Raw genomic sequence first — 16,892 nt, 5'->3', positions numbered from 1 at the left:
CATGTCTGCAGGGTCTGTAATGATATCGTATGTTCATGCCTGATATTGGTACACATTTGTGTCTTTCCTTTCTTTCTTTGTCAGTCTTGCTAAAAGGTTATGAATTTTATTGATATTTTTAAAGAACCAGACATTTTTTATTCCACTCATTTTTTTCTTTTGTTTCCTTGTTTTCAATTTCATTTGATTGATATCTAGTTTTTATTATTTCCTCGTTCTTCTTTTTCTAATTACTTAAAATAAGAGGTAGATAATAGATGGAAATCTGAGACATTTCTTCTTTTATAATATATGAATTTACTGCTATATATTTCCCTTTCAGATAATGGAGAAAAAACAGGCAAGACTTATTTCAATTTTATAGAAAGATTTTCAAAGCAACTCTTTCAATGAATAAACATCACCATGCTACCTCTAAAATTGCTATTATAATTTTACACATAAAATAGAACTTTGAAATAGTTTAGCTGCTAGAACTGCTATTTAAGTACACTCAATATATCAAAATATGAAAGAATACCTACTGTATTCAGGACACTGTTGGGCATATAATAGTGAATAATAAATTTTTTCTGCTTTAAAAGACTATCGACTCTTTTTTTTTTCTATCTCCAAAGTACATTCATCTATTTCACTCTCTATCCATTTCTCTATTCACAGCACTCATATAAAAATCTGCAATAGCTTTCTAATGGGTTCCACTGTTTTACAGTTTATTCTCCACACAGCAGTAAGAGTGTTCTTTTTAAAAAAGGGGAAAGGGGAAGCAATTTGGGTTATGTCACTTCTTTGCCTTAATTTTGCCAATTATTTTTTAATATATTTAAAATAAAATCCAATCACCATCCTATGACCTAAAGAGCACCAATAATCTGGTCTTGCCTTCTTCTCAGAAGAAGAATTAATCTTCTTCTCAGAATTAATCTCGTAATTAAATTAATCTCGAATCTCGTAACATTCTCTTCTTTTTATTTCTCTCACATGGGAAGTCTTAGGGTCCTTTTACTCTGCTGTTCCCGCTCCCTGGAACACTCTGACCTCTAATATTTGCCAGAAATCTGGCAACTTCTTTCACTCAGGGCTCATCTCACCTCAGATGTTTTCTGTTTAGAGAGGCCTTCCATGACCCTTTAATCTAATTTGGCCCTTTAAGACATCTTCTCTAACACAAATATTTGTTGTGCTTATAACTGTTAACAGTATTTTAAATCATTTTGTCCATTTAGTTGTTTTAATTACTGAAATTCTGTCTCTTCCATTTACCCTTTCTGTCTTTCTCGTTTCTGTATTCTTGGCACTTAAAGCAGTTCCTGGTGTGAGATTAATACTCAGTAAAGATTAAATACAAGGATTATGCAGAATAAAGAGCCTACACAAAATATTATAACGCAAGGCAAAATGTTATAAGTAAAATAAATGTAAAGTATTATCAAAGCACATGTACAGACTGTTGGTTAGGAGTGTGTTTAGAGTTCTAGTGCCGTAACTATTAGCTGTGACTATGAACAAATTAATGAACTTTCCTGTGACTTTGTTTCCTTATCAGTGAGATAGTAGCAGTAATTACACCATAGAGTTTGTGGTTCAAATGAAGTTTTACTTGTGAAGCACATGGAATGGTGACTGGCATTAATAAGGCCTCCATAAATATCCTATACTATTAACATTAAATTTTTATATTTGTTATTATCATTATCATTAATGTTGTCAAATAATGGAGAGATCTTTGGAATTGAGTAAATTAAAGTTTCAAAGAAGTTTTGGCATTTGAAGATAATATAAAAATTTGATCAGAGGGTTATAATCATAAAAGGAAGAATAAATGAATGAATGAATGGTGTTATATACAACATGTATATATCTATATTTACAAATGTAACTTACATGCATATTTATATCTACCTATATACCATATGTCACAGGATACAAAATGCTATACAAAGCAAAACACTTCAATCATACCAATTCTGCTTAGGTAAATTCTAAGAAGAGAAGATAAAATTAAACCCATAGGTCATTATTAGTCTATCTGCTATTTGGGGAGTAGAGGGGAAAGCCAACAACATAATTGGAATCAGAAGATATGTAATACTTCTACTTATGCCTTTCCTTACTGTGGAATCTTGAGCAAGTAGCTTAGGCACTAAGATGCTTCATTTCATTATTTAAATAATAAAATAGCACTAAGAAGATGTACCCCACAGAATTAATGTGGAAGTTTAAGATATTGTATAGGTTAAAAACTTTAGCAGATGATAGAGTGAGTGACCAAATAGGCACTGGCAATAGTTTCACAGATGTGAATATGTACTAACCTTCTAGTAGCAGATAAAAATCAATGAAATATTTATCCTATTTTTATAATAGCTGAAAGATTGCATTGAAAATAAATTTCTACACACACTTTATGTAAAATATTGATAGATAACTAATAAGGACCTACTGTATAGCACAGGGAACTCTATTCAATACTCTGTAGTGACCTGTATGGGAAAAAAATCTAACAAAGAATAGATACATGTATATGTATAACTGATTCACTGTGCTGTACACCTGAAACTAACACAACATTGTAAATCAACTATACTGCAATTAAATGTTTTTTTAAAAAGTATGTGTGTTCCATAAACAACAAGGATTTACTGTATAGAACAGGGAACTATATTCAATATCTTATAATAACCTATAATGGAAAAGAATCTGAAAAAAAATATATATATAACTGAATCACTTTGCTGTACACCTGAAACTAACACAATATTGTAAATTAACTATACTTCAATTTAACAAAAAAGTGTGTTCTTCCATACCTTGTAAACTAAAACAACTTTTGCTCCAAAAATAAAATAAAATAAATTTCTACAAATGTTCTCGTATCATCTTGTTATATATTAATATTGCAAAGAGTAAGAGAGTAAAGGAAGGAAAGAGAGACAGAAAGTGCAAACAGACAGGGAAGGAGAAAATAGAAATTTGCAAGTATGCTCTTGGGATAGATAGGTAAAGATAATCTGATCTAAAATAGATGTTCAATAAATATATAGCATTAAAAAGTATGATTTTATCTTGTCCTCATATTACTAGCAATACCTCTCTTGTCTTAGTAGACACAGATAGCTTAAAAAGATTACTTGTATTGTCCAAGTTACTCATTAAGATGCTCATTTCCTTTTGAATTGTCCAGGAAAAAATACAGATTTGTGTTTTAATCTCTCCATTTTGAAAACAAGCTATCACTGCATTCTATTTTTGAGAGGACAAAAATAACGACAATGTTCTGACTGAATATCTCTATTTACATTTCTAATAGAAAACATAACTATTCTTTTGTCTTCTTTAACTTTGAAATGATAGCAACTGATAGTGAGCAAAATGCATATTTAAAAGCAAGATATTTTCTACAGTGCACTATGCTATAATTTAAACAGTTATGGTTTTATCATTGAATAAGCTGAAACTGTACTCATTCAATGTAAGGCAATGAAAATTTTTTGAATTTGTTTTTATTTTGGCTAATAGGACTACCAAAAATGAATTCTGTCCTCTGAAGATGCTACTGTGAGGGAATATGGCCACATTCATTCTGATTATACTGATTTCGAATTGTGTGAACAATACTACTTAACAATTTTATACAATTTAAGATCAGCATCTTGTTCTTCATTTGCATTTCAATATGGTCAAATGAAGAATGGTTTAATAATATCTAGATACTAATCTAATGATTTTTCATGGAAATAATTGGACTATTTGGAGAGTTAAAACTCTGAGATCAATTTTGTATGTCTCAAGATGTATTTGTATATTCTCAAGGACTGTATAGACATGGTCTGCACAACAAAAATAATTATTCTACAGATTTGTTATTTTTATTATGTTAGCAGTCATACAGTAGATTGCTAACATGCAGAAACAAGATCATAACTCTTATTTTGTTTTTCTTCTAATTCTGTTGGCTTGTACTTTCCAAACAATGTTTAAAAAATAGAGGCGAAAGCAGGCATCATAGTTACGTTTATTGGTTATCTTGCTGGTATTATACTATTAATATTATATTTAATAATTAGCTATTGGAAATGAAAAGTATCTAGTGCTCTAGAAGGTATACAAATGAGGTCACTTCTCCTCATTTCCACCTCTAGTTCAATGTTTTGTGTGTTTAGACTTGGCTCTATCCTGTATTTGACCTTACCAACAAAGACATATAGTCCATCCAGGAAGGAGTTCCAAGAGAAGGCATGTAACTCAGGACAAAACCCCTCTGAACAAACCTAGATAACTCCTTTCTGTATGTTTCAAATGGGACCATCCTATAGTTTAGAATTTCATTTTGGGCTTATAATGCCTGGTAAATTATTCAGGTAAAAACTTCATTGTGTAGTATCCTCATTTCTGGTCCTGTGGATCCGCTCAATCTGCAGGGTGATGTGCCTCAGTTTAACCAACACCTCAATGCCTTCTGTTCAGTGCAGTCTTCCTTCCAAAGAATTCATTTCTGATTTTAACAGATGCCTTCTGGAGACAATGTTTTATCCAGAAGGGGGGACTTCTTTCTTTGAAACACTGTTTTTGCCCAGTTGGCAAAATGTCTTAAAACTGTCTTTCAGGGACTTCCCTGGTGGTCCAGTGGTAAAGAATCTGCCTTCCAGTGCGGGGAACACGGGTTCGAGCCCGGGTCGGGGAACTAAGATCCCACATGCCGCGGGGCAATTAAGCCCGCGTGCCAGAACTACTGAGCTTGCGCGACTCAACGAGAGAGCCCGTGTGCAGCAACTACAGAGCCCACACGCCCTGGAGCCCACACGCCACAACTAGAGAGAGAAAACCCGCTGCCACAACTAGAGAGAAGCCCACGCGAAACTAAGACCTGATGCAGCCAAAAACAAATAAAGAAATAAAATAAATATTAAAAAAAAAAAAAAAAAAACCAACTGTCTTGCAGACCACCATGCAAGTGGCCACCTACTCCACTTCTTGAGTTGTTCTCAGTGGCAGAAAGGGTAAGTTCTCTGAAAAGAGGCAAGGGACATTTCTATACCTTAAAACATGTCTGAATCAGGCTCTGAGTCTAACTTTGTGCTTCTGTGGTTGTCATTTATTCTTAGACCAAAGTAAATACTGAATGGATATTATACATATCTAAATATTAAAATTAATTTATAGGTTTTGAAAATAGGGGTTTGTAGATTCTGAAAAATCAGAAAACAAAACAGGTCTATAAGAAAGTTTGAATTTTTATTAGAAGTTTGTGTTAGCTAATGTTGAATAAGTCATAATAGAGAAACAGTGTTTCTGTGTAAAGCTGAGGAAAATGATCTGTGAAAAATATTTATGTACACGACCATTCTATTCCATTGAAGTACAATGCAGGTGAGTATGAATTTGGATTCCAGTTGTTGCTAAGGATAAATACTCTTTATCCTACATTTTGATGGGACTAGGACATTTCTCCTATCTTAATTATAGTGATTATAATCTGGTTCTACAGTGTCAACAAAATATCCAGCGCTGGGATTTTGCCTGTTGCTGTATTTGCCAGACTTTGCTATAAATCTCTGCAGCCGCCTCATTGTGTTTGGACTGTGATTGCCTTGTCATTCCTGCATCCTGACTGCAAAACACTAATCTCCTAAATTAGAAAATAAACGCTTTCAGTTATAAAATACAGAAATGGTCTAATAGTATGCAAAGCTGGCACTGTGGAACAATTATAATTAATGCTTTGTCTCTTTAGACCAGTAATGATGAGTTAGATGATTAAAACAATACACATTGTGGGTAGGAAAACTCACTATATAAAAGTGGGAATTTTAAAATATGATCTATCTTCAAATCCCAGAATTTTGCAAGAAATTTTCATTCCTTCCTGGAAACTGAATGTTGATTGTTGAATTATATTCACTACACTATCTCCAGACAACATCATTTTCTGAAAATTATAATCCCATATGACACACAAAAATATAACACAAAGGTGATATTTTTGGATATACACTTTTACAAATAAGAAATGATCATTATTTTACTATGCCTCAAGTTCTTATTCTACTTCAAGCACTGCTCTAAGAATCTACCTGCATTGCTTTGTAATTCTCCTAAAAAAAGTGGGACATGCATGCTATTTATATACTAGTACAGATGAGAAAAGTGAGGAAAACAAATGATTAAATGTTAGGTTGAGCCATATGATATTATTTTGTAAATTAAAAAAATCCAAATATCAGCAATTTTCTATGGCTCAAACTAATGTAGAAATCAACATCAGCCAGGCTGCAAGTGATACAGTCAGGATACAGACATGGACAATCTGGCGCCTGACCAGGGCCAAATCTTCTAAAATTAAGGCTTTGCTGTTCTTGATCTTTTGTTGTTTCCTGGAGTCCCAATAAATCCCCTTCTTATCTTGGGTACTCTCTGGACCTACCTTCTTAGATATCTGAAAATTCTTTCCTGTCTTCTTTCAAAAACTTCTTTCTGACTTTGAATATATTTCCACAAATATTTACTGAATATCTACAAGTTATAGGAAATTACAGGAAAGCTCAATAGACTTTCAGATCATACAGACTTTTGTAATTTTGGTTCTACCACAGGTCTTTGGGAAAATTATAATACTTTTGATCCTCAACTTTATCAACTATAAATTGAGAATGATAATGCCTGTTTTGAAGGACTCTGATAAGAATTAAGATTATAGAGAAAATAGAAGAAAGAATTAAAGAAACCAAGCTCATTTTATGAGGCTAGAATAATCGTAATACTAATACCAGGTAAGAACAATGTAAAGAAAAGAACATTATAGACCCATTTTACCTTTGAACTGTAATTCAAAAATTGTAAATAAATTTAAATTAATATTATTTAATTATTGATTAAGTAAATAAAATATTACATTAAAAATTTAAATATTAGCTGACTAAAACCAACAGTGTTCTAAAAAAATAGTACTTTAGAATCAAGTACCTTTATATTTAAAATGCAAGGACATCTTAACATCAGAATAAATCTAATGACAATTTACCACATTAATAAGTTAAAATCATATGACTACCTCAATAGTAGTGGACAAAGTATTTTATATGCTCCAACACATATTTATGATGAAAAGTCTTAAAAATTAAAAATAGAAAGGAATGTTAACTTAAGAGTATTTACTAAACAAAAGCATAGCAAATATAAGATGCCCAGAATCATCACTACTGTTTAGCATAGTACCATTATCCCTGAGCACCAATATTACAGATGAAAATATATAAATATCTAAATATTGGAAAATAAAATGACTCATTAAATTAACAAATGACTTGAAAATCTTTATAGAAATCTATGTTCAACAATTTTTTTATTACCAACAAAATAATTCTGCAGGGTTGTTAGAAATAAAATCAACTAATATAATTTTATAGTATCTCTTTATACCATGAATAACAAGTAGAAAATGGTTTTTATAATATCAGTTATAGGGATCTTAAAAGACCTTAAAACTCTAAAAGGACATGAAAGATCATGAAAAAAATACAAAGAGGGCCAAGTACCCAAGATATGCCTTACATTGAATGCAATCCCATTCAATATTGCAGTTTGATATTTTTAAGGATTTAAAAAAAAACTTATTATAAAATTTATTTTAAAAAATAAAGATCCACAAAGAGCTAACTTAACCTTAAGAAAATTTAAAAAGAAGAGTAACAGGAGGAATTGCTTTATCACACATTAAAACATACTACAAAGCCATAATAATAAACATTGTATAGTATTGGTGCACAAACAGAAAGTTATCTAATTAGACAAATAGAGACCTGAAAGAATGAACCTTAATATATGATTAAAATGAGCCAACAATCCAATGATGAATGTATAGACTGCTCAAGGCACTGCATTTGGAAAGCTGACTCATTACATGGAGATAAAACGAAACCCCTATCTAATACCACATTCCAGAGTGAACTGTAGATTGACCAAAGACATAATGTGAAAGATAAAATTATAGTGCTTATAGAAAAATGCAAGAAATATCTAGAATCTGGATAATTTTTAAATAAATTTTCAAATATACAAATCATTAAAAATAGACGTTTAAAATTATAATGTTTATAGAAAAATGCAAGAAAGTACTGGATCAAAATTTTTTAGCAAACTCAAATATACACATCATTAAAAATAGTCAAATTTCATCAAATCATAATTATTTCTGTTCCATTAAAACACCACTATCAAAATTATAGAGAGACAATTATAGGAGAAATTACTGTACACATTGCCAATCAAAGGGGAAATACAGCATTCACTGTGCAAAAAAAGGACATTATAAAGAGGCAAGTACAGAAGAGGATTCCTTTTTTAAAAAAGCTAATAGTATATGAAAATAAATTCAAAATTATTATCAAGTTAATTACTGTTAATTAACAATGGGATATCATTTTATACCTATTTGATTTGTTAAAGTAAAACACTGGGAAATGTCTAATATTGGCAGGATGAAAACCTATAGGAATTATTACGATTTGCTGCTCATGGACCCTGGGCAGCCATTCTGAAGAGTAATCTGGACCTACGTGATCCAATTAAATACAAGCATATGCTATGGCCCATCAACTCTTTACCAAGGCATATTTTTCCTCAAGAAATTCCTACATAGCACCTTAAGAGGACATGTATAAGTTGCTTATTACATAGTTGCAGCTCACCTTGCATTGAAATGAAACTATGTGACTTATTCTAAATAACCACAGGAATGTAGGTAAAAGTGCTGTACAACACCTACTGACATGGCTTCTAAACTGCTCATGAAATCCTCTGGTTGCTTTTTCTTTGCTCATTTACAGAACAGATGCAGAAGATCCAGTGAAAGATTTAAAAACTACTAGATACAATGAGCCTGCTAGATGGACGTTAAAGAACTGATAGATTAAATCACCACCACCAGGTTGCAAATCCACTCACTAACAGTCCCCTGGGCTGCGGTATGAGTGAGTTATTTTCTGAATCACTAACATTTAGCATGTTATTGTTACCTCTGCATAGCCTAGCCTACCTAACAAATATGGGGGAGGGAGAGAAAACCATATAAGAAAATAACCTACAGGGACCCAGTAACATTACACAAACTTGGTGATAAATTTTAGCTGTAGCTTAAAGAATGATTAAGCTTTGGAGTTCTTGTCACTACAAAGAGTTTCAGTTCAAGGTAACAGCCTTTCTAAAGGTATAGTATGTGAGTTCATAGTAGAAGGAAGAAATGACAAGTACACTAATATTTGTGTGCACAATTGGGATAAGTTCAGTACAGTAGAGAAACATGGCTGGAAATCATGATTGGTCCAGATCATAGCAAAAATATTAAAATATTTAAATTCTTTGCTATGGTTTAATCTTATGTTTTGGTTAGCTATTGCTGTGAAATAAACTACAACAAAATTCAACACAGCCATTTTGCTCTGTTCACAATTTAAGGAGGCAGGAACTTGGGAAGGACTTGGCTTGTTTGTTCATATCTGATCAACATGGGGTCAGATGGAGCAGCTTAGACTGCAGGTTGCAGTTCCAGTGTATCTTCTTCACTCATATGTCTGGAGCCTTGATGGTCTTTCTCTCTCTCATGGTATCCTTCATCCAAGGTCTCCTCACATGCCTTGGGCTTCACAAAGCATGGCAATTTACACTTTTTACAAAGCAACTTGCTTTCAAGACTCAAAAAGTATAAAATTACAGGCCAGTTAAGGGCTTCTCCAGGAAGCAGTGCAGCGTCAAGTCTACCTTATCTGATGGGTCAAAGCTGTAATACATACTAGATTCAAGTGGCTAAAGTGACTGGTTCTGATGGGAAACAGCCAAGGTCACATGAGTAGTGAGAAATACTGTTTTGTAAACATTTCTGATAAATGACCATGGCCATGAATAGAGAAGACATTAAAGGTTTTTGAGGATAGAAAGATCTTAACACTTATGTTTTAAGACTAAAATCTCTGGTTAATTGTGACAAAGAGATTAGTGGCAAAATACAGAAATAGGGAGGAGGGAGGGAAGAAAGAAGGCAGGCATATTAAGAGGATATTACATATATTCCAAGTAGAAGTGGGTTGGGGCAAAGACCACAGTGATGAAAAAGTGTGAGTACAGCAACTATCATGTAGGAAAACAGAATATTTTTTATAGAGTGAATGTGAAGAAGTTGGAGAAGTGAAAGATAACTTAAATTGTTTTTTATAATCTGGATGATTAAAAGAATAGAACAGTTGATTGATGTAGAGACACTTGGGAAAGAACAAGTTTGTTGGATCTGAAGTACTATTTGAACAAAGAATGTTGCTGTCAAATTGTGCAATTGGAAATATAGGTCCAATGATTCTACCTAGGGACTGAGATGAAAGTCATCTGTAAAGGAGTGACAGTTAAAGTCATGAGACTAGATGAAAATCACATATGGGTAGAGTAATGAGAAAAAAGACAAGGCCTAAGGACAAAACACCTACTTAACTTTTTCAGACTCTGTTTGGATGAAGGCTTTGAAGTTTTTTAGGTCATACTAATGTTGATTAATTTGGACATCAATCAGTCCTTGGCTAAACAAAGCATTTTAATTCTAATTTACACACCTGAGGTGTTTTCATGTGAAGTTATTTCTAAATTTTCTCAAATAACTTACCTTTCAAAGGTTATCATTTCTGAATCCAAGGTCTTGTATTACTTTAGAGGACTGTTATTGGAACATCATTATCTTGAAATTTTCAACTAATTTTTGTACTATTGTATTTGGCTTACAACAACTGGAAATAAAGCAAATTTTAAAAAAACTGACTGGCAAGAAAAGAGTTAAAGTTCCAGATTTTGTTTATTATGATTCATGAAAACCCAGAAAAAATAATCAAAATTTGTCATGAAAGTCATAAGTGATAAGCTTTTGAGGATTTTTATATGGAAGACTGTCATGGTCTCAACTCTGTTTCATGAATCAAGAAAACTTCATTTTACTTTTTACTTGCATTATAGTTTTTGTTCATCTTACTCTTAAAGTTGATTTTTAAAAGACTTTATCATCCTTTAAATATGTTTTTCCAATTGTTACTCTAATATTCTTGGAAGTCAGTATGAGAAAGTGTTGCGGTGAAAATTAGCCAGCATCATATGAAGTGGAACTTCAAAGCAGATGCAATGAAGCATTGAATTCAGATATTTCCTTTATTGACCATGTTTGTTTTAATAACTTTTATTATAGCTTAGACTAATGCCTGTTTCAAGCATAGTATATCAAGTATTTCCGGCAATAGAAAGTGAATTCTGTATATAATCTAGAACCAATTTGTCTAAATTTCAGGACTCTGAATGAAGTTCAGATAAATAACATGAAGCAAATGCATATGTATGGTTAAAAATGGTTTCTCAGAATTTCCTAGAGTTGCAGGATTTAATGTTAAAAATGCTTAATGTGCATTCTATATCAGGGGTTTGATGACAGGAAAGATGGAAAGGTATTAGTGAAGTCAATATGGCAGGTACATTGATAAAATGTGATGACATATAGCCATTTAAATAATGCAGAGGAGAATATAAATTGAAGTAAAAACATTTAAGTTATATAGTTAATGAAAGTATGGTTACCAAGTAGTAATTCTAGTTCAAGATGACTAATTGAACATGTTGAATGTTCCTTCCAAAGTGTAAAAATGAAAACAATTAATCACAGCATGGGAAACAAAACCAACGCCACTAGCAAGGAAAGAAGAGAACCTATTTTGCAAGACATTTTCTTGATGAATACTTTAATATGTCTTAGATATTTATTTCTCTTAGCAGTGGAATTGTTGAGTCATGGTAAGTTCACATTAAATTATATAAGTAACTACCAAAATATTTTTAGAAAATATGTATGAGTCCCAGTTGCTCTATACCCTTACCAACACTTGCTATCACCAGTTCTTTTTAATTTTAGGGAATCTAATGAGTGTATAGAAGTATCGTATTTTAGTTTTAATTTACATTTCGCCAAAGAATAATGAGGTTATTCACCTTTTATGTGTTTAATGTCCATTTTTATATCTTTTTTATGAACTGTATGTACAAACTTTTATCCATTTTTAATTGAATCATGCATCTTCTTATTGAGTTATAAGAATTCTTATTATATTTGAATAGAAATGCTTTGATATATATGATGTGTATAATAAATATTAAATAGAAAGTGAATATAAATATAAAAATAGTATTAAATATATAATGAATATTAAATATATAATGAATATTAAATGTATAATGAATATTAATCATATAAGTATAGTGTATGAACATATGAAATGTGAAATACATATGCATTTTTCATACTAAGGGTATCTTTCAAACAGAAAACATTTTTTAGCTTGATAAAGTACAATGTAACTTTCTTTTTATAATTAGTGTTTTTGGTGTCCTGTTTATAAAATCTTTGCTTCTCATAAAGTCACATATATTATCTCTTATGAGATTTAGATGTTGGCTTTCAGTTTAAATGTATACTCCACTTTAAGTTAACTTTCATGTATGGTGTGAAATATGAGCTGAGGCTTGTTTTTCACATATCGGTATCCAGATATTCCGGCACAATTTCTAAGGAGACTACCCTTTCCATATTTAATTCCTTTGGTACCTTTGTCAAAAATCAATTGAGAACATATGTGGAGACCTGCTTCTGAACTCTTTTTTCTGTTCCATTATTCTATATGTCTATACTTATAGTACTGCCAAATGTGTTAATTATTTTAGCCTTATAGTAAGTCTTGAAATCATGTGGTTTAAACCTCTAGCTTTGTTCTTTTTCCAAAATTTTTTGGCTATTTGACATTACTTTCATTGCCACCTATGCTTTACAATCACCTGGTCAATTTCCATTAAAAAATTGATCTATGGATCAATTTAAGGAGAGCCAACATCTTAGTAACATTTAGTCTTCCAATCCATGATCAATGTATTTCTCTCAATATATTGATACATTCTTTATTTCCTTTAGCAATGTTTTGTATTTTTCTGCAAAAGGTCTTGTATATATTGTGCTACATTTTTTTCCTATTTCATGCTATTGTAAATAATATTTTTAAGTTTCATAATTCAATTGCTCATTATTAGCACAATTATATATATATATAAGTAGGAATTTATCACAGTGCAATAATATATAGAAATGCACTTGATTTTTTGTGTATTGATATTTATCATGCAAAATTGCTAAATTCACTTACAAGTTCTAAGTAGTTTTTTTGTAGATTCATTAGGATTTTCTATGCTAAAGATCATGTCCTCAAAGTTTTAATATGTATACATTTTCAATATGTATTCATTTTATTTTATTTTCTTGCCTTATTAAAATTATTAGGACATTAACTGCAAGGAAGGTTGAATAGAAATGGAAAGAAAAATCATACTTGCTTAATTTCCTATCTTACAGAGAAATTACTCAATTTTTTACCACTAAGTATTTGTTTAGTTACAGGTTTTTGAAGAAGTCTGTATTCAGCTTCTGTTTTTAATTTACTGAGAGATTTTAGTCATAAAAGAGTGTTGATTTTATTAAGTGATTTTCTACATATATATGGAAATTTTATATAATTTTTTCATTATTCTCTTAATACTGAAATTCATTAACATTATTATGTTCAAAGAATTCTCTTATTCTTTCACTATATGAAGAATGTATGATGAAATCCTCCTTTCATTCCTAATAATGATAATTTTGATCTTTTCTTTTTTCTTGATTAGTCTAGCTAGAATTTTACTAATTTTAATAATCTTTTAAAAGAAAGCGTTTACTTTTACTAATTTTCTGTTTGTCCGTTTCTTCTTTCACTGACTTTTGCTCCCTTCATTTTATTTCCTCCATTTGGTTTATTTTGAGTTTACTTTTAGTCTTCTTTTTCTAATTCTAAAGGAAGAAGTTTAAATAATTTAAATTCTTTTTTTCTTGCTTAATATAAGTGTTTAATGCTACACATTTTCTTCTTAGTATTGCTTTAGCATCGTTCCATGAACTTTAATGATGATGTTTTTATTAACGTTTAGTCCAAATTTTTGAGTAGGAAAGGGAAGCCAAAGAACACTTCTAGACGTTAGAGCAATCAGTAAAAGACATAGATGCATGAAAGAGAAGGAAAGAACATGGAACTCAGAGCCTAAAATTCCAGTAGAAATTCTAACAAGAGTTTCCAAATGTAATATCAAATGAAATGGAGGGTAGAAAATAAAAAAAATATTGCAACATATAATCAGGAGGTGAATCACTGAATAAAGAAGGAAGAAAAACAAAGAAAGAGGCTATCACAATAATACTCCAGGTGAAATGGGATAAAATTCTAGGTCAGGGCTATGGCTATGAGGGTAGAAAAGAGATTACAATGGAGTCCTTTTTAAGGGAAAACAGAATTGTATTCTCGTTTGTTTAATACCTTAAACTTTATTTTTATTCACTTACACTGCTATCATTATTATTTGCTCAGTGTTCATTCTTGCATGTCAGATCTTCTTTCTTAATTTTTCTCTCTTTGAGTACATCCTCTAAAAGTTATTTTAATATTTTTGTCTGAAAATATATCCTTTAGAACAGATTTTCTTAAAGCAATTTCTGAGGATACTGGGATACTTGTGACCATTTTAAAGAACTCTCTTACTATTTTCTCACATTTTTTTACCTTTCTTATTGTATTATATTGATAGTGCAAAAGCAATGATGAGGATGCCTTGGCAAAAATCAAGGCATTGACACCAAATTGTTCTAGAAGCCATTGTATTTTTCACGTTTATATACAGCAGTAAATGTTAAATACTAGATTCACTTTAAGATGTCCTTGATAAAGCGTTAAATTATGAGCCCCAACTTTCTCTTGAAACTACAAAAGTGGTAATCATGTGTTAAAAACGAGGCATTAACCAACAAGGATATAGAGAACAGAAGAGGATAAAATAGCAATAAAACATTAAGATTTAGAGAGTAAATAGATATGTAGTACCTCCTTTAGAAAAGTTTTTTAATCTTCCCTTTTCTTTCATGGCCTTGACTGGTCAGTTATTTAGTAAAATATCTCTCAGTTTTGATTTGAATAATGTTTTCTTGTGATTAGATAGGGACTGTTCATTTTGGCAAGAACTCTAGAGGTAATGCACCCTTCTCAGTGCATAAATACATGATACTGATATGTTCTATTATTGCTAATGTCAAATTTGATTACTTGGTTAAGGTGTTGTCTGCAAGATTTACCTATAAAGTTATTGTTTTCTTTGCATTTAATAATTAAGTCGTGAGAAGTTTCAATGACACTATATAAATGTCTTGTTTCTCATCATATTTTTGCCAACTAGTTTTATTATGCAACAATGGATTTTGTGTGCTACAATTATTACTGTAATATTTGCCTAATTATTGTTTTCTATTTTTAATTATTTCTACATTTATTAATTGGAATTTTATTGTAGGGAAAAGTTGTCCCTACTCCATAATTTATTGGTTGATTGACTCAACTTGTTAATATCAATGTGACTTATAATTACTTTATTATATGGGTTCCATTTCAACTCTATCATTTATTTTGTTTCTAAAATTGTCCTAGCTTTGGTCATTTGTAGCTCCTTCATATTGGCTCCTGTGTCCTTTAAACATGCCTTCATCATTTTTAGAACACATAGTTACTTCCTGGCACTATAAAACATTTTAATCTCATCTTATATTTCTCTGACTCTGCTCTAGGGTCAAGTATTTTCTCTACAGATTCCTGCTTCTTTTATTTGAGAACAACATTGGGCACTATGCATGTTTATTGCTAATGAGTTTTCATGCCTTTTAGGCCCCCTCAGTGGACAGAACATTATATTAACACATGCACATATACACATCTACATTTATCTCTCAATCCACCTATAGATAGATAGATAGATAGACAGACTGACAGAGCTTGCATTTCTATGAATATCTCCAATTACAATCCAACACACAGGGTTCATTCCAGACTCCCCATTTTCTTATTTGTTACTTTTTCTGTAACAGTAGAAGCATGGTTCTCATTATCTATGCTTACATATTTCTTAAATCCTAATATACAAAGAAAGTAGTTTTAGAACTGCTAGCCCATACCTCTATGAAAAATAAATTTAATAACTAGGCCACAATATTTTTATAGTTATTTTTGTCTTTAGCCTTACAGTTTACAGTCAAAATACTACTTTTCAATATTTCTTAGCTTTGTTCTTTTCTTCACCAATCCCTTCAGTGTATATAATATAAATTTGTATTACATTATTATATTTGTAATAAATGAGGTTTCTGCTCAATATTTATATCCCTTTTTTAATATAAGAAAAGTTACATTCTATATAAACCCTTACTTTTTTCAACTTAGCATCATATCCTGGAAATCACTCCATTTCAATTCATAAAAATCTTCCTCATTCTTTTTTACAGTTGCATAGTAATCCATTCTGTAGATATGTCATAGTTTATTAAAACACTATACAATATATGAGCATTTAGGTTGTTCCAATTATTTGAGATACTTCAAAATGCTGAAATAAATAACCTTTCATTGAGCAATTTTTTTTTTTTCCAGATTATGGGAGATGTATTATCATGGTGGATTCTTACAAGCAGAATTGTTCTGTCAGAGGTAAGTTTTCTCAGCAATTGTCAAATTTCCCTTTAGAAGGATTGTGCTGTTTCATATTCTAATAAGCAATTTATAAAACAGTCTATTTCCCTCCAAAAATGTATGGTCATAGTTTTAAAATTTCCAACTGGCTTCCCTGGTGGTGCAGTGGTTGAGGGTTTGCCTGCCAATGCAGGGGACACGGGTTCGAGCCCTGGTCTGGGAGGATCCCGCGTGCCGCGGAGCGGCTGGGCCCGTGAGCCACAACTGCTGAGCCTGCACGTCTGGAGCCTGTGG

The sequence above is a fragment of the Balaenoptera ricei genome, chromosome 2, assembly GCF_028023285.1.
Source record: "Balaenoptera ricei isolate mBalRic1 chromosome 2, mBalRic1.hap2, whole genome shotgun sequence".
NCBI classification, from domain to species: domain Eukaryota; kingdom Metazoa; phylum Chordata; class Mammalia; order Artiodactyla; family Balaenopteridae; genus Balaenoptera; species Balaenoptera ricei.
Note: the sequence above shows the minus strand (reverse complement) of the source record.